The 25,040-nt window shown below is 41.7% G+C and overlaps 1 protein-coding gene across 1 annotated transcript in view; it reads right to left on the reverse strand.

The window, feature by feature from the left end:
• LOC134222739 (uncharacterized) overlaps positions 1–25,040 on the reverse strand; it is a 65,406-nt gene that overhangs the window by 10,972 nt on the left and 29,394 nt on the right. The gene's annotated exons all lie outside the window — the stretch shown is intronic.

Genomic DNA, 25,040 nt, shown 5'->3' on the forward strand with positions numbered 1-25,040 from the left:
GACCTGACTGGACTGGACTGACTGACTGGACTGACCGATCTGGACTGGATCTGGACTGATCTGGACTGACTGGACTGACCTGACTGGATCTGGATCTGATCTGACCTGACTGGATCTGGACTGACCTGGACTGGATCTGACTGGATCTGGACTGGATCTGGACTGACCTGACTGATCTGGACTGGATCTGGACTGGATCTGGACTGGATCTGGACTGACCTGACTGGATCTGGACTGACCTGACTGGATCTGGACTGACCTGGACTGACCTGACTGGATCTGACCTGGACTGACCTGACCTGGACTGGATCTGGACCGATCTGGACTGGATCTGGACTGACCTGGATCTGGATCTTGACCTGACTCTGACTGACCTGGACTGGATCTGGACCGATCTGGACTGGATCTGACTGGACTGATCTGACTGACCTGGACTGACCTGGACTGGATCTGGACTGGACCTGGACTGACCTGATCTGACTGGACTGGACTGGATCGGACTGATCTGACCTGACTGATCTGGACTGATCTGGACTGGATCTGACCGACCTGGACTGACCTGGACCGACTGACTGATCTGGACTGGATCTGACTGACCTGGACTGGATCTGGACTGGATCTGGACTGAGATCTGGACTGGACTCTGACTGGATCTGGACTGATCTGACTGACTGGACTGGATCTGACTGGATCTGGACTGGATCTGGATCTGACTGACCTGACTGACCTGGACTGGATCTGGACTGGATCTGACTGGATCTGGACTGGATCTGGACTGACCTGGACCGATCTGGACTGACTGGACTGGACCTGGACTGGATCTGGACTGATCTGACTGGATCTGGACCGATCTGACTGGATCTGGACTGACTTGGACTGGACCTGGACTGACCTGGACTGGATCTGACCTGGATCTGGACTGGACCTGGACTGACCTGGACTGGACCTGGACTGATCTGGACTGACCTGGATCGACCTGGACTGGATCTGGACTGATCTGGACTGATCCTGACTGGATCTGGACTGGATCTTGGACTGGATCTGGACTGACCTGGACTGACCTGGACTGGACCTGGACTGACTTGACTGACTCTGACTGGATCTGACTGGATCTGGACTGATCTGGACTGGACCTGACTGGATCTGGACTGGACCTGGACTGGATCTGGACTGATCTGACTGGATCTGGACTGGATCTGGACTGACCTGACTGACCTGGACTGGATCTGGACTGGATCTGACTGACCTGGACTGACCTTGGACTGACCTGACTGACTGGACTGACCGATCTGACCGATCGACCTGACCTGACTTGGATCTGGACTGACCTGACTGGACCTGGACTGGATCTGACTGATCTGGACCGACTGGATCTGGACCGACTGGACTGACTGGACCTGGACCTGACTGACCTGGACTGATCTGGACTGATCTGACTGACCTGGACTGACCTGGACCTGACTGACCTGACTGGATCTGACTGGATCTGGACTGGACCTGGACTGATCTGACTGACCGATCTGGACTGACCTGGACTGGATCGACTGACCGACTGGACTGATCTGGACTGGATCTGGACTGGATCTGGACTGGATCTGGACTGATCTGGACTGACCTGGACTGGACCTGGACTGACCTGACCGATCTGACTGACCTGGACTGGATCTGGACTGGATCTGGACTGACCTGGACTGACCTGATCTGGACTGACTTGACTGACCTGGACTGGATCTGGACTGGATCTGGACTGACCTGGACTGGATCTGACTGGACTGATTGGACTGGACCTGACTGACCTGACTGACTGGACTGACCTGGATCTGGACTGGATCTGGACTGATCGATCTGGACTGGACCTGGACTGGATCTGGACTGACCTGACTGATCTGGACTGGATCTGGACTGGACCTGGACTGGATCTGACTGACCTGGACTGGATCTGGACTGGATCTGACTGATCTGACCTGGATCTGGACTGGATCTGGACTGGATCTGGACTGACCTGGACTGGACCTGGACTGATCTGACTGGATCTGACCGGATCTGGACTGGATCTTGACTGACTTGGACCTGACCGACCTGGACTGGATCTGACTGACCTGGACTGGATCTGACTGACCTGACCGACCTGGACTGACCTGGACTGGATCTGACTGGACCTGACTGACTGGACTGACCTGACTGGATCTGGACTGATCTGACTGGATCGGACTGATCTGGACTGGACCTGGACTGACCTGGACTGGATCTGGACTGATCTGACTGGATCTGACTGACCTGACTGGATCTGGACTGATCTGGACTGACCTGACCTGATCTGGACTGGATCTGGACTGACCTGGATCTGGACTTGACCTGACTGGATCTGACCGATCTGGACTGGATCTTGGACTGGATCTGGACTGACCTGGACTGGATCTGACTGACCTGGACTGATCTGGACTGACCTGGACTGGATCTGACCGATCTGGACTGGATCTGGACTGGATCTGGACTGATCTGGACTGGATCTGACTGGATCTGGACTGGATCTGACTGACCTGGACTGACTTTGACTGGATCTGACTGACCTGGACTGGATTTGACTGACTGGACTGGATCTGACTGACTTTGGACTGATTGACTGGATTTGACTGGATTTGGATTGATTTGGATTGATTTGATTGATTTGATTGATTTGGATTGATTTGGATTGGATTTGGATTGATTGATTGGATTGATTTGATTGATTTGGATTGATTTGATTGATTTGGATTGATTTGATTGATTTGATTGATTGATGATTGATTGATTTGGATTGATTTGGATTGGATTTGGATTGATTTGGATTGATTTGGATTGATTTGATTGATTTGGATTGGATTTGGATTTGATTTGGATTTGGATTTGATTTGGATTTGGACTAGGATTTGGATTAGATTGGGATTGGATTTGGATTGGATTTGGATTGGATTTGGATTGGATTTGGATTGGATTTGGATTGAATTTGGATTTGGATTGGATTTGGATTGAGTTTTGATTTGATTTTTATTACGATTCTAATCTGTTCTCGTCTAACTTTTAAAAAGGACTTAGGTATTTTTTTTTTTCTTGATTTAATTTAAATATTGCAATCAACAAATCAATATGAAAGCTTATGATTGCAGTACTCAAATTAATTCATGAAAAAAAAAATGTGGCTTAGGTCCTTTCGAAAATTTAAGCTAGATTTTTATCTTTGCTTTTCTCATTCCATAGCATCTGCGAAAATCTTCGACAGGACTTGGAATGAATGTCGTAACTTCCGGATGACTAACTGTGATCACGGTTCAACTCCAACTTTTTTCTCGGTTCATTGTCTACTTTTTCTCATCGATTTGGTGCTTCAAATTTTTACTTCCACTTTCTACTTGATCATTTCAAATGAACGACTCGTCCGTGTATAATAAATTTCCCGAAGATCAAGAGAGCTGCCTCTAAAAATGTATCTCTTATTCTGTCTACCTCTAAACAAAATCTTTATATCTTGAATTGAAACAAAAAACGTCGCTTTGAAAACGGAATCACAGCAAGAATTTATCGTTTCTCTGCACAGCAATGTCGAATGCCAATCTCTGCAAGATAAATCAATCTTCGCCGGCCGACTAAGCTTGCAATGTGCCAGCCCGCTAATGTATATGCAGCATCAACAAACGCTTAAAAGCTATGAAGCAGGGCGACAAAAAGAACCACCCAAGCTTTGTCATGTCGCCACCCGAGAGCGAACGGGACAGCAGAATGCCGTAGATATATAAAATAATATGGGAAAACAGCATTTAATTTTAATTTAAAATGCCAATCTGCATGCAGAACATCGCCGCATGCCACATCAGACCGGAGGGCTGCACCGCCCGACCGACAAAGACGACTACGGAGAACGAGTTCTTTGGATGCCAAAGTGTTTCGCTGCCTGCCCCCTTTCACCATTCACAATTCGTTTCACTTCCTGAGTGGGGTGGCGGTAAAATGCTACATGACTTAGTTGCCCGGAACCGGATTTGCGATGGGACCGGGAGACGGAAAGCTGGACCAACGCGCAGAAATCATCGCAATAACCAGGCCATGAAAGGACGCCCGTGAGGAAAAACGACAGAACATGATACTAACATTCATTTATCCTATAAAACATCGGAACAACCCGGAGCCAGCAGAAAAAGCACCTTTTAGGCAGGCAGCCTCGGAATCAAACCAGCCAGCGAGGCGCCGCCACTTCGGAGGGAACGAGAATTCCGTTGGGGTTAGATTTGGGGGGAATGATCCGCCTCTCTGCATCCACTGGTGATGCTGATGCGACAAGCAAGCTATGCCGTCATCATCGAAAGCTGCTAGCCAAGTCGTCTTTCCATCGCCACAGTGCCGGGTATTCATAAATAAGTTGGACAAAACATTGCAAAATATTCGTTGGCAACACAAAGCGTCACAAACTCACAAAATTTAATTGTGAATGAGATATCATCTGGGGTGACCGTCGAAATAAATAAGATTCGTTCGTTTCCCCGCAACTGCGTGACGCTTCGTAGCTGGCGACGGAATAAGACGACGACGAGTTACGGTGCTGACATTGAGGTGAACCCCCCTATTGCTCAATCACACACACACAATCCCAAGGCAGCAGGATGGGGCGTGAGATGAGGCGCAAGAGCTTTCGGTTTTAGTGAAGTTGTGTTTTCGGCGTCACGGTGGCTGTTCCGTTTGTCAGTCTCAGCCAGATGCCAGCCAGATGGATGGGTTTCGTGGTCCTACCCGGAGGAAGATCTTCGATTGTTCAGAAAGTGCTGCTGCTGCACACAGCAAGCAGCAGCATGTGGATGGAGGTGGGAACCAATAGCAATGGAGTGGCATAATGGAAGTCTGAGTGGGTTCAACCATTGATGGAAACCATCATTCTTCACGGGCTCATCGCCGGGAACGGGCTATTGTTTTCGGGTTTGGGAGGATAATTCGCTTGATTTGACTGATGCATTCCGGTTACAAACGAGGGGTTTTCGGTGATTCATCGATCGGAAAATGACTTTACAGATGGATGCTTCAGAAGTACAACATGTAAGGGCTGATAATTTGTTTAATATGAGTCGAATTATTCTGCCACACAATGTACAGGCCTTTTTTAGTTCAGTCGCTATAAGTCTGTTTCTATTACAGTCGACTCTCTATATCTCGATGTTCTATATCTCGATATCTCTCCCAATGTCGATGGTTTTCTCGGTCCCTTCAATCTACATACATTTGGGCTTTCTACATTTCGATAACCTCCCTATCTAGATATCTCTATATCTCGATGTGTTCTGACATTTGTTTTATTGTCGTTTTTCATACAACGAGTTTTCCCTCATGAATTCCTAAACATTGGGGGGTTGTGTATTGATCAATGAAGGGTCTCGAAAGACTAATTTTGATTCATACTTTTAACCTTATTTTGTACCACAAATCTCTTCAAGGAATTAGATATGGATTTACGGAATTAATTGGTGACTACAGAACAGCCAATTTTACGAAGTCATTGGCTTTTTCTCGATATCCGAAAAAGATGGAGTTTCCAATCTTGAACAGAGGCAGACACTCAGAATTGAATGAAATTTGCAGGGATTTTTGCAAATTCAATGGAGTCCAATACTATCACAATCTAACTCAAACCCAATGCAAATCTTATCCAGCTACAATTAAAAACAATCCAATCAAAATACATATCAATCATAATTCAAATCCATTCCAAATTCATTTCAAATTACATCTTAATCCAATCCAAAAAATATCCAAAACCCATCCAAATCTGATCCAACTACAATCCAAATAAATCTAATTCAAATTCAATCCAATTCGGAATCCAAATCGAATCCAAATAAAACCCCAATCCAATTAATATCAAATACAAATCGAATGTAAATACAATCCAAATATAATCCAAATCCAATCCATATTCAATCCAAATCTAATCTTAATTCAATTCAAATATAATCCAAATCCAATCCAAAACTGATCTACAACCCAAGTAAATCCATATTGTTTATTCATCATGCATGTTTATTCATCCATCCTCAGTTTTACCCTGAAAATTGAATAAATCCAATTCAAAATTCAATCTCAATACAATCCAAATTCAATCTAAATCCAATCCAAATTCAATTCAAATCCAAACTCAATCCAATCCAAATAATATCTAAAACCAATCCAAATCTGATCCAACAACAATGTAAATAAATCCAATTAAAATTCAATCCAAATCGAAATCCAAATCGAATGTAATTCGAATCCAAATACAACCCAAATCCAATTGAAATCAAATCCAAATGCAAATCAAATGTCAATCCAATACAAATCTGATCCAAATCCAAACCATATTCAACCTAAATCCAATTGTAATTCATTTCAAATCCAATCTCATTCCAAATCCAATCCAAATCTGATCTACAACCCAAATAAATCCAATCCAAATTCAACCAAAATCCAATCTCATTACAATCCAAATCCAATATAAATTCAATCCAAATCTAATTCATATCCATTCCAAACAGAATTCAATTCGAAATCAAATCCAATCTACATCCAATCCAAATCCAATCCACATTTAATCCACATCCAATCCAAATCTAATCCATATCCATTTAAATACAATAAAAAACCAATTCAAATCCAAATCAAATTCAAATTCAATACAATTCCAAATCGAGTGTAAATCTTATCCAGATCCAACTTTGATCCATTCCAAATCCAATCTTAATCCAATTCAAATCCATTCCAAATCCGAATCCAATCCAAATCCAACCCAAATCTAATCCAAATTCAATTCAAAAATGAAATCTGATCTAAATCCAATCAAAACCCATACCAAATGCAATCCAAACCCAAATGGAATCCATATCTATTCCAAATCCAATCCAAATCCATTCCAAATTCAATCCAAATCTAATTCAAATGTTATCCAATTCCAATTAAAATCTAATCCAAATCCAATACAAATCCAATCAAAATACAATTCAAATTCAATTCAAATCGGAATCCAAACCGATTGTTAATCGAACTCAAATCCAGCCCAATGTAAATCAAATCCAAATCGAATGTAAATTCTTCTTCTTCTTCTTCTTGGCATTACATCCCCACACTGGGACATAACCGCCTCGCAGCTTAGTGTTCGCTAAGCACTTCCACAGTTATTAACTGCGAGGTTTCTAAGCCAGGTTACCATTTTTGCATTCGTATATCATGAGGCTAGCACGACGATACTTTTATGCCCAGGGAAGTCGAGACAATTTCCAATCCGAAAATTGCCTAGACCGGCACCGGGAATCGAACCCAGCCCAGCGAATGTAAATTCAATTCAAATCTAATCCAAATCCATTCCAAATTCAATCCCACCCAAATCCAATCTTAATCCAATCCAAATCTAATCCAAAACCAATCCAATTAATCTTAATTTAAGCCAAATGCAATTCAAACTAGTTCCAAAACCAAATCCAATTCGAATTCAAATCGAATCCAAATCCAAATCCAATAAAATATTGCTGATATTTTGGCAAATATGTACAATGCAGGAGTATAAATCAATTTCTTTCCATAATTTCAGCAGTCTAACGCAAATGTATTTTTATCCACTTTCTAAAAAAAAGGCATTTGGTTCCTGGTGTTTCGCTAGCAATATTGGATTCTACTAGGTGGGTGGTGCCAAAGTCTACCCAGACTGAGGTTCAAGTATTTGCGGGCAAATCGGGGGTGACTGCTCCAACGGAACAGACACAAAAACGGGGGAGACAGTCTCCAGGGGATGATCTCCCTGGAGGCCGCTCGAAAACGCGGAGGGTTACTACCCCGACCAAGGGTAGTGGGGCTGAAGCTGGAAGCTGAACCCCGGCCAAGTACCTCCAAAACCGGGGGAGGAAGGACCTGGAAAGGTCCGTCCACCCAGGAAAGACGGGGGTACGGGGTTACGGCAGGCTGAGAGCTCTCAGCCGCCCCAGACCAGGGAAATCAAGACGGACTGCGGTGGGCGTCTCCACTTCACACTGTCGCCGCAGTGCCGTGACGAGCTCTTCGACTTCGGTGATCTCGTCCAGGTCTTTAACTCTTAGATTCACCTCCGTCGTGAGTGCCCTCACTTTGACCGTCTCACCCAGGACCTCCTCCGCCAACTTCTTGTAGGCGCCCTTTTGCGAGACGCCCCGCTTAAGCTCGAGGATCATCTCGTCCATCCGGGTACGTCTTATTCGACGTACGTCGGCGCCGTGTTCACCGAGCTTGACGTCACTCCTCATCGCCTTCAAGACGTCCGAGTACCTAGCCTCGTCCGTCTTGATGACTAGGGCATCGCCCCTGGAGCGATTGACGCCTACCCTAGACTTCTTGCTACCCTCATTCGCCTGGGCCTTCTTTTCGGCCCTTGACGTCTTCGGTTTCCTCTTGTTCTTGACCAGGGTCCAGGAGGCGTCATCCCCATCTATTTCCCTGGTCTGGGGCGGCTGAGAGTTCTCAGCCTGCCGTAACCCCTTACCACCGTCTTTCCTGGGTGGACGGACCTTTCCAGGTCCTTCCTCCCCCGGTTTGGGAGGTACCTGGCCGGGGTTCAGCTTCCCAGCCCCACTACCCTTGTTCGGAGTAGTAACCCTCCGCGTTTTGGAGCGGCCCCCAGGGAGCTCATCCCCTGGAGACTGTCTCCCCCGTTTTTGTGTCTGGAGACTGTCACCCCCGACGTGCCCGCGAATACTTGAGCCTCAGTCTGGGTAGACCTCGACTCCACGGATTTCACGGGTTTAGACTTGACCGTCCCGACCGCCCTCTCCAGCTTGGCGTCCAACATCGACTTTCCAAGAATCAACAAGCTCCTCTTGAGGTCCTTACTGATATTATGCTTCGATGACACAAAGTCGATGATGGCGTCCAGCTGTTCCGTCGCCACCTCGAAGGCCGAAAGCCCATCGCGTTTGCGGTTCATCGGTTCACAAGCCATGAGCCGTCTATAACCTCTACCGGCGTTTTTTCAGCCGAGAGAAAGGTTAAATGACCCACGCTGGCGCTGCGCACTGAGCTGCCGACTATTGCCTCTGGCCTCCTAGGCGGAGACCTGAACAACCCACCTCTTGCGAAGGGGTTGTCGCCTACACTACTACCACTAATTGAAGAATTTACTTGTTTTTCCATTTTGGTCCCACGAGTTGCTCGGGAAAAGAGGTCCACCACGCCAGAGCCCAGCATGACGCGGTAACGGACAATTACTGTGGAGGGTGCCCAGGTACCCCACAGGCTCCGTTTAAGGCCTAGCTCATTGTTTCACCCCCCTGGTCATGCATATCCTCGGCACGGGTCGCTTAACGCCTTGGGATTAGGGGTTAGGGACGATGGCCCCCTTAGTCGCACCAACTTACTCTAGCTGATGTCAGAAGGACAACAGTGCACATTGGGCCACGCCGGGGATTAGGAGAAAAAAATTATCTTCACCATAATGATAATATTCTAGGATCAAATTGTCTTCAACAAAGTCAAAGCTTATTATTTAAGCTTTATTTTGAAGTTTGTTGCAATAGGGTGGCCCCACTATATTTTGAGATAAATTTTTTAACTTCTTTATTTCTAATTTTAGCATTGTACGAAGTTCTAGAAAGTTGTTCCTTATTTAATTTTGAGGCACTTTGCTGAAGAAACCATTGTTGTACGTCGTTTGTATCATTTGTTATGATAATTTTAAATAATTATGTTAGGGTGACTCTAAAAAATCAATATTTTGATTGTAACTTTTTAGTTTCAATTTTTATCGAAGTGACGTCCTCTACAAAATTTTAGAGCATAAAAAATGCACGTTTTGGTTACATAACCGAGTGAATCCATTGGTGGTTTGCAGAGATATCACTGTTTTTCTTGAAAAAATCCGTTGTTTTCAAATCCCTGTATTTTTGAATGGGGAAAAAGGGGGATCCATTTCTCCCTGGATTAGACAGAGGAAGGGCTGAGGATTGCTCTGCATATTTTGGTATTGGGGAATTTAAAGGAATTTGAGATTTTCCCATCATTAAAAAAAAATATATTTTTGTACTTGGAAATCACTTTGCTGAAGACACTTTGATCCTAAAATATTATCATTATGATGAACAAATTTTTTTCCTCCTAGTTTCACGACGTGGCCAATTGTGCAGTGCCCAGGCTGCACTATCAGCTAAGTATAAAACCCTTAGCTGGCGGTCGATTGTCATCGGAAGACCCGTGGAAGCGTGAGATTGGAACTTGTGAGGACCAGAGCTGTGTAGGTCGCTCCTTCCCAGATGTCAACTCACCATTTCGCAGCCCAGAGTTAGTGAGTGTGAGTGAGTGAGAGTGAGCGAGTAAGTGAGAATGATTTGCAGCGAGTGAGTAAGTAAGCGAGTAAATGAGAGAGAGAAAGAGAGTAAGTGAGAAAGAGAGTGGGTGAGAAAGAATGCTCACTTTTATGCTCACTTTTCACTCCTAACTTCTTACAACTCATTTCTCGCTTTACTCTTCTTAATTCTCATTCTCGATTCCTACTGCTCACTTCTCACTATTCATTTCTTTACTTTTCACTTCTCACTTTTCACTTCTCGCGTCTCATTCTCACTACTCACTACACTACTCATTTCTCACTTCGCACCACTCAACTCACACTTCGCACTTCTAATTTGCGTAATTCTCGCTGAGACCGGGCCACTATTTGCACGAGGTTCTTAAAAATACCTAAATTTATATTCATTCGAAAGCTTTCGGCGAGTATATTCAAGATCCGAGTTAAAATCTTCAGAAAGATGAACATTTCGTTAGTTATACACGAAATCTTTATAATGGATCCCTCGATTTTTGTCAATTCTTGACTCACCAAAACTGATAAAACTCAAACATTTCTCAAACGATTATAGAGATCAGCATATCATTGGAAAGAGGAAGAATGTATCCTCAATTTTAAATAATAAAAATAGAGGCAGCCATACTGTATTTGGCCGCCATCTTGCATTTCTTTTTGAAATCTATTTTTCCGCCAGGTTTCCAACCAATGATTTTGAATATTAATACATAAATGGAAAACTTAGCTTATAGCCCTTCAAAAAGAAATCCAAGATAGCGACCAAATTGAATATGGCTGCCTCTATTTTCATTATTTAAAATTGAGGATACATTCTTCCTCATTGCAAAGATATGCTGATCTCTATGATCGGTTGAGAAATGTTGGAGTTATGACAGTTTTGGTGAGTCAAGAATTGACAAAAATCGAGTGGTCCGTTAAAATGATTTCGTGTACAACTAACGAAAGGTTCATCTTTCTAAAGATTTTAACTTGGATCTCTAATATACTCGCCAAAAGCTTTCGAATGAATATAAATTTAGGAATTTTTAAGAACCTCGTGCAAATAGTGACCCGGTCTCAGCGAGAATTACTCATTTACACTTCTTATTTCTTATTCTAACTGCTCACTTCCCACTACTCATTTCTTACTGCTCACTTCTCATTTTTAATTTCTCGCTGCTCTATACTCAGTTTTCTCTTCACACTTCTCACATTTCTCACTTTTCACTATCCACTTCACTAGATTCTTTCCATAATAAATTTCCGACAGAGATTACGCATTTCCAGCGCAGAATAAATTCAAGCCGAATTGCTTCCCCTTAGGATTTGCATGTGTAGAGATGGGAGTTATAACCGTACACTTTTCCCGCGATTGGGTTTACAGTTTACAGAAATTATTTTTTCGTGTAGACTTCTTCTTCTTTCACGGGAAACGCAAATCCCTCTCCCATTTAAATTACATGGGAAACCAAATCCCTGGACACGTTTTCCGAAGCCTTTAGTCACGATTAGTCGATAACTAAGAAGTTTTTTCCAATTGCATTTTTTTTTCTTTTCGTCTATCTAAGCGATATGTATTGATGTGAGCGTGTATGTGTGTACAAAAAATGGTGTTCCATACAGCCGAACACCTTTGCAAGCTCTTAAACTTGCTCCTACAGATACGGATTCGCACATGGGTCTCAATTGTGCACTGATAGTTACTATCAAATCCGTCAAAGCTATCGTTGTGTGCTCCCGCAGGTACAAATTTGCTATAGGTACCAGCACACATATTGTGTCTAAAATCAAAATAACATTTTCACATCACATGAAAAAATATTTTATTTTGGGATATGTAGTTACTTGGATCAATGAATACTTCAGATTCGGACTACTCTCAACAGTGGTGCAATTCAAGATAAAAAAAATTATAAAAAGATATGAGATTGGTTAGTGAGATTTGGCAAAAAATAATTATCAATTATCACCGATCTACCTATAATGTAAAAAAAATATTGTTGTGCTAAGAATCTGAAAATATTTTTTAAATACACATTTACGCTGCCACTGAATCAATTTCAGCGTAATGGGTTGGGTAGAGGGATGTGATGTGAGTAAACACACCCATTAACAGCAATATATGGTTGGAGCTGCTATAGCAATGATTTATTGAGAAAATGTTTCTAGAACAGAGGAATTAATTAATTCTTGAAAATTAATGGCCTTCAAGAAATATCGTAACTACGGATAATAGCTTCTACTTTTAAATTTCAAATCATTATGAAGTATGTTTGTTCACAAATGCTGATGTTGATGCTTGTAACTAGCATTCTTCTTCAAAAGAAAAACAGTTTTTGAGCTTGTTTATTGGAATGTCGTCACTTGTCCTCGACATAATTTAGGTGTAATCCAACACGTTTTTCAATTTTGAAACAGGAGACTAAAACGACGTTAATTTGGAAGTAGAGATACAAATACAGGCATACCTCGATAGTACGTACCCTCGATAGTGCGTACCCTCGATAGTACGTACCCTCGATTGTACATACATTTTACCTCGATAGTACGTACACAAAAAAAATTTTTTTTTCGTTCAATTTTCTGTACTATTTTAGTTAAAATTAGAATATGCGTTGATCATGGCACATGCGGGGGTCCTTCATATGTTACGTAATAATTTCACAACTGCTTTTTACACCATCGTGAGCTTATAACGAATTTAGTAGCAAAACTTTGAAAAAGCAGCGTGTCATAAATGTTTGCCAGTCTTACATAACACATATTATACTATCATTTTAAACAGTTGAAGGAACATCTGAAACAGCTGAGCGATGTGGAGCGCGTCCAAGCCCTCATAAAGCAGAATATCAGCAAGAGGAATTCTTTTGTCTTGGACGCATTCGCACACGCACTCGCGTGAGTATGTCATCGGCATAAGAGTATTACCAACAATAATTGAAATTTTATGGGTATGATTTTCTTAGAAAGCAGATTAGCTATCCACTTAATTGAACATTTATATGTTTATGAATTATGTTATGTATCAAGGTAATTAGTTCCAGTTCTAGAACCCTTCCCCATGCATTAGTTCACCTGATAGACTAGAAAATATTTCACCGAGGAATAAATTAATTCCATCATGGGAATGGTGATTCATAAAATTGAATTTTAGGCAAGATATTTTACTGTTCAATTAAGTTTACATTAAGTTTAGTTCCACATTCCACAGTTCCATCCAACAAATTGGCAGCGTTACTAAAATGAGGAAAAATTTTGGTCGAAAATTTCCTCTGAAACGTCTTACTGAGATTTCCGAAGAAGTTTATCTTGGAACAGTAGTTTCTCCCAAGGGTTCTTCCTGGGATACTTTGGTAGTGGTCGAAAATTCCATACATGATTTAACTTGATATTCTATCTAGACCTGAGCACCGATTGAAATTTTATCGACGGTGAGGCGTGATAGATCATTTTAACCCAGTGGCTGCGGCGTGGTGGTGATTAGCGGCGACGTGAGTCAGCGTGAATCAATTTCGTGTATTACAAGTTTTCCGGAATTTATCTGGATGTTCCTCCAGGAAGTCCTCCGAAAGTTTTTCCGGGAATTCCTACGGGAGTTTTTCCAGATATTTCTCTGAAAGTTCCTCCAGGAATTTCTCTGGAAGTTCCTTCAGAAATTCTCTGGAAGTTCGTCTAGGAATTTCTCGGCGAATTTTTACGAAATTCCACCAAACATCCATCTTAAATTATAGCCAAATATTTCTCCGTTAATCCTTCCAAATATACCTCTAAATTCCATTATTTTCTCGGTAATTTCTTCAGCAATCCACTAAGGAATTCTCTTAGAAATTTCCACAATCCCTTTCCCAGAACTTCCACCAGAAAATCATTCAGAAATTCCCATGTTCTTTCTGGAGTTACTCCAGAAATTTCATCAAAATCTCTCCGTTAATTACTTCGAGGTTTTTCCAGAAATTCTCATTGAATTTCTTCAGAAACTAAAGTGGAAGCCTTTGAAACTCACGCACTGGGAATTCTTCCGGAAAATCCTGCAAGAACTCGTTCCTGCAAGGAAATTCGTCTGCAAATTCATCTGGCTACAAAAATTAAATTTCGTCAAAACCTGTGCTGGAAATACTTGCTTCACGAGTAAGAAAAGAGTGTAATTTACCAGAAATGCCATACTCGCGCGAATCTACTGCCTGCATTTTTTCTAGCACTTGCTTTGTTCGCGAGTACGGGCAGACCAAAGACAAAAAGTATTTTTTTTCGCTAGTTAAAATCACGATCGCGAGTATTTGTGGTTACTTCGAATAAAATGGATAAATTTCACTTAACGTAAACACAAAAACAATGAACAAATGTGTTCTTACTCGAACATCCGTGAGAATCATTTTCCAAGGTTGGTTTATGACATTTTGCAAATTAACCCGAATGACTCGCGAAGCTCCACGAACATTTTTCGGGGTTCGCTTTTCTGTTTTTTCTGCGAGTAGTTACTGTAGGTAGGCACGAAAAGGCAAAACAAGTGTTCGCGAGTATACTTCTTGTTTTGTGAACAAGGTTCACAGATTTCCACAACTGGTAAAACTCTTTCGGAATTACCTACAAAAATTCCCCTTGAAATTATTTAAGGGATTCTCCCGGAGTATCCTGCAGCCATTCTAAATATTTCTATGGTACCTACTTCGCTTAAAATTTCTATAAAAAATCAACCCTTGCAAAATGCCAAAAATGCCCTTCAGTATTTTCCGAGAGTTTTTTTCCAGGGATTCGCAGCAATATCTTAAAACAATAATCCCATAAAATTCTTCGAGAAACTCTCTCACTTTTTATTCCAGAAATTCCTCCATGTATTCTCCCAAAAAAACCGCCAATAATTTCCCCGGAAATTACTTCAAGAACTTCTTCAGAAATCACTTTTTAAGTTCCCCCGAAAATTTCTTCAAGAATTATCCGGGAATTCGTTTTGGAATTCCCACAGAATTTTCAAGAACTGTTCCGGGAAGTTCCTTTTTCAGGAAGAATAGGAGTTTCCGAAAGGATTTCCTGAAGAATTTCCTAACTTTTGAATGTTGAAATTTATGAATTTATGAATGTCAACAAATTTCAAATACAGTTTTGAAATAATTTCAAACTAAAATACGAAAAAAATCCTAGTAGAATTTCAGAGGGTGTTCTTTAAGTAATTCCTTAGTTTCCTGAAGAACAAACCCACATTTTCAGAAAAAAGTATCTTTATATTTGGCCGAGTTGCCAAAAACTATCCCACGTCGCATTTTTTGGCCAGAGATCCACGCTAGTTGCAGTTTGTGAGTAGATCAACATCCAATGATTTACATTTAAATACTTTATCGACAGACACCAGTGATACCTCAAAGCATCAAGCATCATAAACGATTCTACAGACGAGAAAATTAAAATAACTTAGAAAGTTAGACTAAATAAATGAAATGAAATAAATGAAGAATGCTAGAAATCAGTTTTTTTGTTATCTTTTTACTCATCTTAGTGTAATGTACTTATGTATATAGTTACGAATCATAATGAAGGTTCCTCCAAATCAACGCTATGCGTTTGTTGCTATAGCTGACAGTGTGTCGCTTTGGTAAGGAAGCGTCAATGGGGCCAATAGAATCGCAACGACAGTGACAGTTCAGGACAACCACAAAGCTTTTCATTTACATAAAATATATAGGTGGAATCCATAAAATACGTCACGTAAAGATGTTGTGATCCACCCCCAATCGTCACTTTTTGTAGTAACATGCATAATTATGCATGATGTGTAACATAACTTTAAAAAGTCACGAATATCACGTAATTTATGGATGTTCCGAAGCATTAACATACAATATTTCATAAAAACAATAGCCCCACATTTACAAGGACGATAATTTTGCGCAATGCTACATGTAGGCACCATTTCAAGAAAAATCTGAGTCATGCTGATCCGTTGTGTACTCTATCAAATATAAATTTGCTTAGAATACAGAGCCTTCTATCGAAATGTTGGCTTCCGAGCGGTTTTATAAAAATTACATCACTCCCAAAAAAATAGAAAGGCAAAAAAAATTTTTTTGTTCGGTATTTTTTTGCTTCGATAGTACGTACGCTTCGATAGTACGTACACTAAAATTACGGAGGTGTACGTACTATCGAGGTATGCCTGTATGTATAATAACAATCAAATAGTCAAATTAAATAGAATAAAACATTCTCATTTTATATACAGATACATTTCCTGCAGGATTAGCTGCATTGGGCAAATACCAAATAGCCACCGCTTCCCAAAATGAGAAATATTTAAATTGCTGCGGTCAATCAATATTACTTTAACTCATTGCCCGGTCAGAAGTGACGACATGGATAACACAGTTGGTATGAACTTGGTGTGCATAAGAAATAAATTAACAAAAAATAATTTATTTCATTTTTTGGTATTTTATCTCTTATGCACACCAAGTTCATAACAGTGTACGATATCAATAACAAAATTGGATATTACTGAGTTGTTTTCTTCTGTTCGGGTAACGCTCGGAGTGAAGGCAAAGCTAGCTGAACGTTTACAAGGGCTGTCCTAAATATAGAACGCTGGGATGATTCAAGTTAAATCTCTCGGAATCATAAAACACCATTTTCGGGTTCTTACTGATTTCTGAAATCTAATCAGCTAATACTGCTGACGTAATTTTTTTAGTGCGACTTGCTGCTCTTCTTTGGTAAAAGCTAGGGTGGATCAGTTTATCTAAATGGGCTGTGCAGTAGTCAGTATAACCAAACCTTTCAAAACACATATGTTGGAAAACGTTTTCTTCGGAAAAACGGCTGCTTCTTCCAAAATATTGGGCGATGCACTCGCAGTCAGTGAATAGGTTTCATCGGAATTATTCTGTCACGAATATCCACCACAAGAGCCTGAATAGTTAGGCTCTCGAAAATTTCCATTTTTATGGAAACCAATAACTCAAGCTCGAGTTTTACCCAACACCAAAAATGGCGTCACTATCATCGCTTGAGCAGCCTCCTCATAACATCTCATGGTTGCCACTAGAAAAAGAACACCGCTTTAGATCAAAAGATAAACAACCGATCTACCCCAAAAAAGAACACCCCAGCTCTAGCACATAGTCTCCGATGAAGAAACATGATAAACGAGGCCTTGCCCAAACCCCAGCCGAATGAGGCTGCCAACTTTCCATCTTGGCTGGATCTATTCTGGGCCTCCAACGTTGGCTGCCGTATAGATGTGACGCAGCAGACAGTCTGGCGCCGCACTATTCTTCCGCTGACCTGGAAAAGCTCACCACGCCGAACCGCCAGCTGCCAAAACAGGGGGCGCCACCGAGTCTCCACACGGCGCGCGCGAAACCGCCCGATTTTGCAGTCATCGTCGCTCGTAAGTCAGCTTCGAAACCACTTTCTTTCACTGCCATCATCGTTACCGTTTCGGTGGTGGTTGTTGGCAGGATGCCGGCTTCATCTTCCGAAGATGATAGCTCCGGGAGACGCCACCAGGACGCGTTGAATCTGGGGCAGTAGTGGTATTAAAATTTCATCCTTCCATCACACGGTCTTTCGTTCGCCACCGCGCTCGGAGGTCGGCGGCGTGAGGCGCGTATAGTTCGTGGTTTTGGTCGGCAACCAGATCTCATTTCACACCGAAAGTTCTCCGTTTTATTTCTTCTGTCGTTATAGGCAGACTTTCCCGGTGGCGGCAGCAGAATCAGCAACAACAGTGTCGATAAAGACCGAAGCGAAGTGGAACTTTTTTTTATTGAAGCGAGCAAAAGCGCGCCCGTCAGTCTGCCGGCTGTTTTCGATGCTGAGCTCACTGACTGTTTCGGTTCATTTGTTTTTTCGTTGGCAGCGATCTGGATTTGACTGTAGGATAGGCTCCACGTGGTGACCTCCGGTGCAGTGCGTCGAATAAATTGGCACACGCTGCTGGTTCGCTGAATATGGTAAATGAAATGTTCGAGTGTTATTGAGGTATTTAGGGAAATATTTAGTAGCATTATGCTTTGTGGTGCTTGAGGTATTTCCTTTCAGAGTTTAATCGCATCAGAGGCTTGAAATAAACTGAATCCATTATTGGATCACTCCAACATCGAGGTATCAGAACGTAGGCTTAATCTGTCATTGAGGGTGACAATAAGCCAGGGGGTGAGATTGGTCAAGCTCTTGTGAATAGCCTGTAGGTTAAAAGTCAAAATCGGTCAAATAGATACATTGAACCTCACCCGATATTATCTTCATAGAGTTAAAGAGGAGAAATTACGTAGCTTGTCTGACGAAACTGATCACATTTAACAGTCGTTCGGGCCACATGACATGAAGCATAGATGGAATTTTGGCTTCTAAGCCTCAGTTAACCTTTCAGCTCGCGTACTGAAACACTCATTCTGACCCGCTCGTTTTTAGTTAGAGTTGTAAAAAATATAACAGCGCAGCGTGCGTCCTCTTGAGAAGTTCAATTAACTTCAAATGCCTTGGACAAATCATATTGTTCTCCATTAATATTGCGTCTGCCCTCATTAAAATCAGACAAGAGCTCAAATCATTACGGCCGATCTGGTTGCAGCAACTCTAATGTGACTGTATATGATGGTACAAGTTACATAAACTCTTCTATGACAAGTGTGTTACTCAATTGTGTAAAAATTGATAGGACTCGAATGCTCAATCTACTATGAACGCATTGGAGCAATTCTCGCGCTTAGTTTCATAGGGGCGTAGCTGTATAGATCGATTTCTCTTCATCGATGTTTATTTTTTTATTATTGTACCAAATTGCGCTAGTTTGTTGATGATTTAATGGTTTGGTGTGATAAAGGATGATTGTATCTTGCACCAGAATCAATAATCACGGTTGTAGCTTTTGAAACAATTGAGTTTATTAACAAAATATAAAATCGATTAAGAGAAATCGATCAATACAGTTACGCCCCTATGAAATTAAGCGTGAGAATTGTATTTTACTCAAATCGATACTGCGTTCGTTCCCATGAGATTCAGATGAAGTGCATTATCCAATAAGATCGCCTAACAGCAATCATTTTGTACTTCAATTCATGCGTCTACCATCATGGGCTCAGATGATTCCTAAGAGTCATTCTCATTTCCTAAAATTTCCCAGTTTTAGTACAAAATTATTGCTATGAGGTGATCTTATTGGATAATGCACTCCATCTGAGTTTCATGGGAACAGACGCAGTATCGATTTGAGTAAAATACAATTGCTATGAGGCGTTCATAGTAGATTGAGCACTCGTCTGAGTCCTATCAATTTTTATACAATTGAGTAACACTTTTGTCATAGAAGAGTTCATGTAACTTGTGTACCATCATATACAGTCACATTAGAGTTGCTGCAACCAGATCGGGCCGAGTTGTTCTGCAAGGGAAATTTGAGTATAATATTCCATAATGAATTGAGCTCTTGTCTGATTTCGATGAGGGCGGACGCAATATCAATTGAGAACAATATGATTGCTCTAAGGCATTTGAAGTTAATTGACCTTCTCAAGAGGGCAGACGCAGCACATCTTTAAATTCTATTTTTCTTCTCTTCAAAGGAAGTAAACACCTCAATAGCAGACCTGGTCAGGTATGTTTAGTTTCAGAGTTGTATTGATTCAATATCCAATAAATTCAGCAGATTCGGTGAATAGGCAAAAATTTGACTAAATCAGCAAACCGTTAAATTCAGTGATCTGAGAAGTATCTGTGTCAAAAGGTCGGAGGTCAGAAGGTCGAAGGTCAAAAGGTCGAAGGACAAAAGGTCGAAAGGACAAAAGGTCAAAGGGACAAAAGGTCTAATGTACAGAAGGCCGAAAGGACAAAAGGTAGAAAGTACAAAAATTCGAAAGGACGAAATGTTGCAAGGACGAAAGCGAAAGGACACATGGTCGAATGGACAAAAGATCGAAATGTAAAAAGGTCGATAGAAACGAAGGTCAAAAAAATGACAAAAGCTGAAGGAAAGACGGTTGAAAAAATAACTGGGTCAAAAGGTCGAAAGGACGAAAGATCGAAGAGACAAAAGGTCGACAGAAAAAAAAGTCGAATAGACAGATATTGGAGGTTTCGTTCTATTAATCATAGGCTGTTCTTACGAGTTAACTCAAACACCCAAATTTTAGTTTTCGCTCAAAATCACTATTTTGCTTTCTAAAACCGATCTGAACATATTTTAGACAAAAAAAATTCGCAGATTTATAAAAGTTCACAAATTACGTAACGCAAATTTAGACACCTCCATATCCTGCTCTGCTTCACAGCATAACGTAACGGTTTCTAATAATAAAAATATAATTTAAAAAAATATATTTACTTCAAAACAAATTACTTCCGTTAAAATGTGTTATCTTTTACCTTCGGGGACTCACGCCGTTGTAAAAAGTAAAACACCTTCGAAAAAAGCACGCTTCTCGTTCACAACAGAAGCGGGACTGCGTGAGCGGTCCAGGACCAAGCGAGTTAAGCACATAAAAATAAAATTATTTTCATCAGATGATAATTGATCAAAGGGAAAATTGTAGAATGAAATATTAACAGCTGAAATACCAATAATTATAAATATGCGAAATTCAAGGCATACAAAACAAAATATAATCAGGTAAAACACAAATACAAATATGCGAAACTCGAAACTTGACCATTCGACATTTTGTCCTTCGAACTTTTGATCTTCAACCTTTTATCCTTCGACCTTTTAACTTTCGACCTTTCATCCTTTTAAATAAAATGTTTTATTCGACTCTTTTTTCTTCAAACCTTTTGACCATTCGGTATTTTATCCTTCAACCTTCTGACTAAAATTTTTTGTTTCGGCCTTTTGACCCTTCGACCTTTTGTACTTTCGACCTTTTGCCCTTCGACCTTTTGTCCTACAACCATCTGAGAAAAAAGGTCCTTCTACTTGTCTCACATCGTTTCCCAATACTGGATGACGCTACATTTATACACGAACGCTGCTCGGTTATATTTTTTACAAATCTAATTAAAAACGAGCAGGTCAGAATAAGTGTTTCAGTGCACGAGCTGAAAGGTGAACTCCTCCGGAAGTTCCTCCAGGAATACCTCCGGAAGTACCTCCAGCAACTTCCTCCAGGAATACCTCCGGAAGTACCTCCAGCAACTTCCTCCGAAAGTTCCTCCAGGAACTCTCACGTAAGTTTCTCTAGGAACTCCTCCGGAAATTCCTCTAGCAACTTCTACGGAAATTCGTCCAGGAACTCCTCCGGAAGTTCCTCCTGAAACTCCCCCGGAAGTTCTTCCAGGAACTCCTCCGGAAGTACCTCCTGGAACTCCTCCGGAAGTTTCTCCTGGAACTCCTCTGGAAGGTCCTCCAGTAAGGGAAGATCCATAAAGTACGTCCCGCAAAAAAATGGCGATTTTCAACCTCGCCTCCCCGCTTCGTCACGCTTTTTGTAACAAACCTCTAAAATTGTTGTATGGATCGTCACGCTGCTCCGGATGTTCCTTCAGCAACTTATCCAGAAGTTTCTTCAGGAACTCCTTCAAAGTTCCTACAGAAACTCCTGCGGAAGCTCCTCCAGGAGCTCCTATGAAAACACCTTCATGAACTTTTTAGGAAACTCCTCCAGCGAATCTGTACCATTTCGTCGAATGACATTTAGTCGAATGACATTTAGTCGAATGACATTTGGTCGAAGGGAAATTTAGTCGAAAATGAATTTTAATCCACTAGAGGCGTAGGACATTTGGTCGAATGACGTTTGGTCGAAAGGACACTACGTCGAACGAACATTTGGTCGAATGGACATTTAGTCGAAATCAGATTTTAGAAAGAAGAATCTTCGTACATTTGGTCATATGAATTTTGGTTGTAAGACAATTGGTAGAAACCGGATTTTCGAATTTATAATCTTGGTACATTTAGTCTTTAGTACGTTCCGTCGAATTGATATTTGAAAGAAAAGAACTGTAGCCAATAACGATTAAAAAATAAATTATTTATTCCGGTGTTTCTAAAAGTCATGTAACTATTGCTCCAATATTGTCCAAAGAATGATGGATTCATAAAAACAAAATAATACGAAACGGTGAATATTCCGAGATTTTTCCAGACTGGATATTGACTTCTCGAACCCCTCTAACCGACTACATTGAATCTATACCACCTGGTCAAATGAAATGTAGTCGAATGATCCTTCGTATAGTCGAATATACATTACTGCCGTTATAAGCATAACTGTCCCATGTACATTGGAAATCCCAGCAAACATGGGACAAATATGCGTATGACAGCAGATAAGGTCATGTGACCATTGGGTCGAAATTAAATTTTCGGCCAATAATTAACGAATTATGAGAAAAATATATTTAGCTCTTTTAGTGGAATGTGGAATGGTTGAAAGACAATTTTATACGGAACTAATTATTGTATAAATATTGAATGGAAAAAAGAGTATCAATGAAAAGAATAAATAAGCCATTTTCATTCGACCAAATGTCAATCAATGAAATGTTCCAAAGCCGACTGTGATGAAGTATTGGTAAAATAACATTGATATCATTGATTTTTGACCATGGGCCGAAAAATAGGGCCACCAGGGTCTCTAGAAGTTTCTATTAGCAACTGAGTGAACTTCCTCACGTCCACTGAATTCCTCTAATCAGTTTATTTATGTATCTTGTGGATTATACATTTATTAAAATTTATTTAAAAAATCTTTCGACTAAATGTCTATTCGACCAAATGTCCATTCGACTAAATTTCCATTCGACTAAATGTCCATTCGACTAAATGTCCTTTCGACTAAATGTCTATTCGACCAAATGTCCATTCGACTAAATGTGCATTTGACTAAATTTCCATTCGACTAAATGTCCCTTCGACCAAATGTCCTTTCGACTAAATGTCATTCGACTAAACGTAATTCGACGAAATGTCATTCGATGAACTGTCCCAAGACCCCTTCAGCAATCCCTTTGGAAGTTCCCCCAGGAACCCCATTGGAAGTTCTTACAGGAACACCTTCGGAAATTTCTCCAGCAACACCTCCAGAAGTTACTCCAGAAACTCCTCCGGACGTTCCTCCAAGAACTCCTCCGAAAGTTCCTCTAGGAACTCCTCCGGGAACTCCTCCGGAAGTTCCTCCGGGAACTCCTCCGGAAGTTCCTCCGGGAACTCCTCCGCAAGTTCCTCCGGGAACTCCTCCACAAGTTCCTCCAGAAACTCCTCCGAAAGTTCCTCCGGAAACTCCTCCGGAAGTTCCTCCGGGAACTCCTCCGGAAGTTCCTCCGGGAACTCCTCCGGAAGTTCCTCCGGGAACTCCTCCGGAAGTTCCTCCGGGAACTCCTCCGAAAGTTTCTCCGGGAACTCCTCCGGAAGTTCCTCCGGGAACTCCTTTGGAAGTTCTTACAGGAACGCCTTCGGAGGTTTCTCCAGCAACTCCTCCGGAAGTTCCTCTAGAAACTCCTCCGAACGGACCATTCAACATTTTGTCTTCAACCTTTCGACTAAGATTTTTTTTTTCGACTAGTTCCTCCAGGAACTCCTCCGGAAGTTCCTCCGGGAACTTCTCCGGAAATTCCTCCGGGAACTGCTCCGGAAGTTCCTCTAGAAACTCCTCCGAACGGACCATTCAACATTTTGTCTTCAACCTTTCGACTAAGATTTTTTGTTTCGACTAGTTCCTCCAGGAACTCCTCCGGAAGTTCATCCAAAAACTCCTCTGGAAGTTGCTCCAGATTACTTCAAAAAGTCTCTTCAGGAACTTCAGAAGCTTTTCCGGAAGTTCCTCCATGATTTTTTTTTCGGAGGATCATCCAGGAACTCCACAATCCTCCACAATCATCTTTGGAAGTTCCTCCACGAGCTTCTGGGGAAGTTCCTTTAGGAACTTTCCAGGATGTTCCTTCAGGAACTCATTTGGAAGTTCCTTCATGAAGTCCTCCGGAAGCTCCTACAGGAACTCCTTCGGAAGCTCCTTCAGGAACCCCATTGGAAGTTCCTCCAGGAATTTCTTTGGAAGATTCTCCAGGAACTCCTTCGGAAGTTCCTACAAGAACTCCTTCGGAAATTCCTACAGGAACTCCTTCGGAAATTCCTACAGGAACTCCTTTGGAAGTTCCTACAGGAACTCCTTCGGAAGTTCCTCCAGGAACTCCTTCGTAAGTTCCTCTAGGAACTCCTTCGGAAGTGCCTCCAGGAACTCCTTCAGAAACTCCAGGAATTTTTCCGGAAGATCATCCAGGAATTTTTCTGAAATTTCCTCCTAGAGCTTTTTTGGAAGTTCCTCTCACAATCATCTTCGGAAGTTCCTCCACGGAAGATCCTTCAGGAACCCTTTTGGAAGTCCCTCCAGGAACTTCTTTGAAAGATCCTCCAGGAACTCCTTCAGAAGTGTCTCCAGGAACTCCTTCAGAAGTGTCTCCAGAAACTCCTTCGGAAGTTCCTCCAGGAACTCCTTCGGAAGTTCCTCCAGGAATTCCTCCAAAAGCTACTTCAGGAACTCTAGGAACTTTTCCGGAAGTTTCTCCAAGAGGTTCTTTGGAAGTTCCTCCACAAGCTTCATCGGAAGCTCCTCCACGAGGTTCGTTGGAAGTTCCTGCAGGAACTCCTTCGGATGTTCCTTCAGGAACACATCCAGAAGTTCCTTCAGGAACTCCTTCGGAAGCCCCTCCAGAAACTCCTACGGAAGCTCCTTAAGGAACTTTTTCGGAAGCTCCTCCAGCAACCCTTTTGAAAGTTCCTCCAGGAACCTGTTTGGAAGTTCTTCCAGGAACTCATTCG

This window comes from Armigeres subalbatus, chromosome 3 (assembly GCF_024139115.2).
Source record: "Armigeres subalbatus isolate Guangzhou_Male chromosome 3, GZ_Asu_2, whole genome shotgun sequence".
In the NCBI taxonomy this organism is placed as follows: Eukaryota; Metazoa; Arthropoda; class Insecta; order Diptera; family Culicidae; genus Armigeres; species Armigeres subalbatus.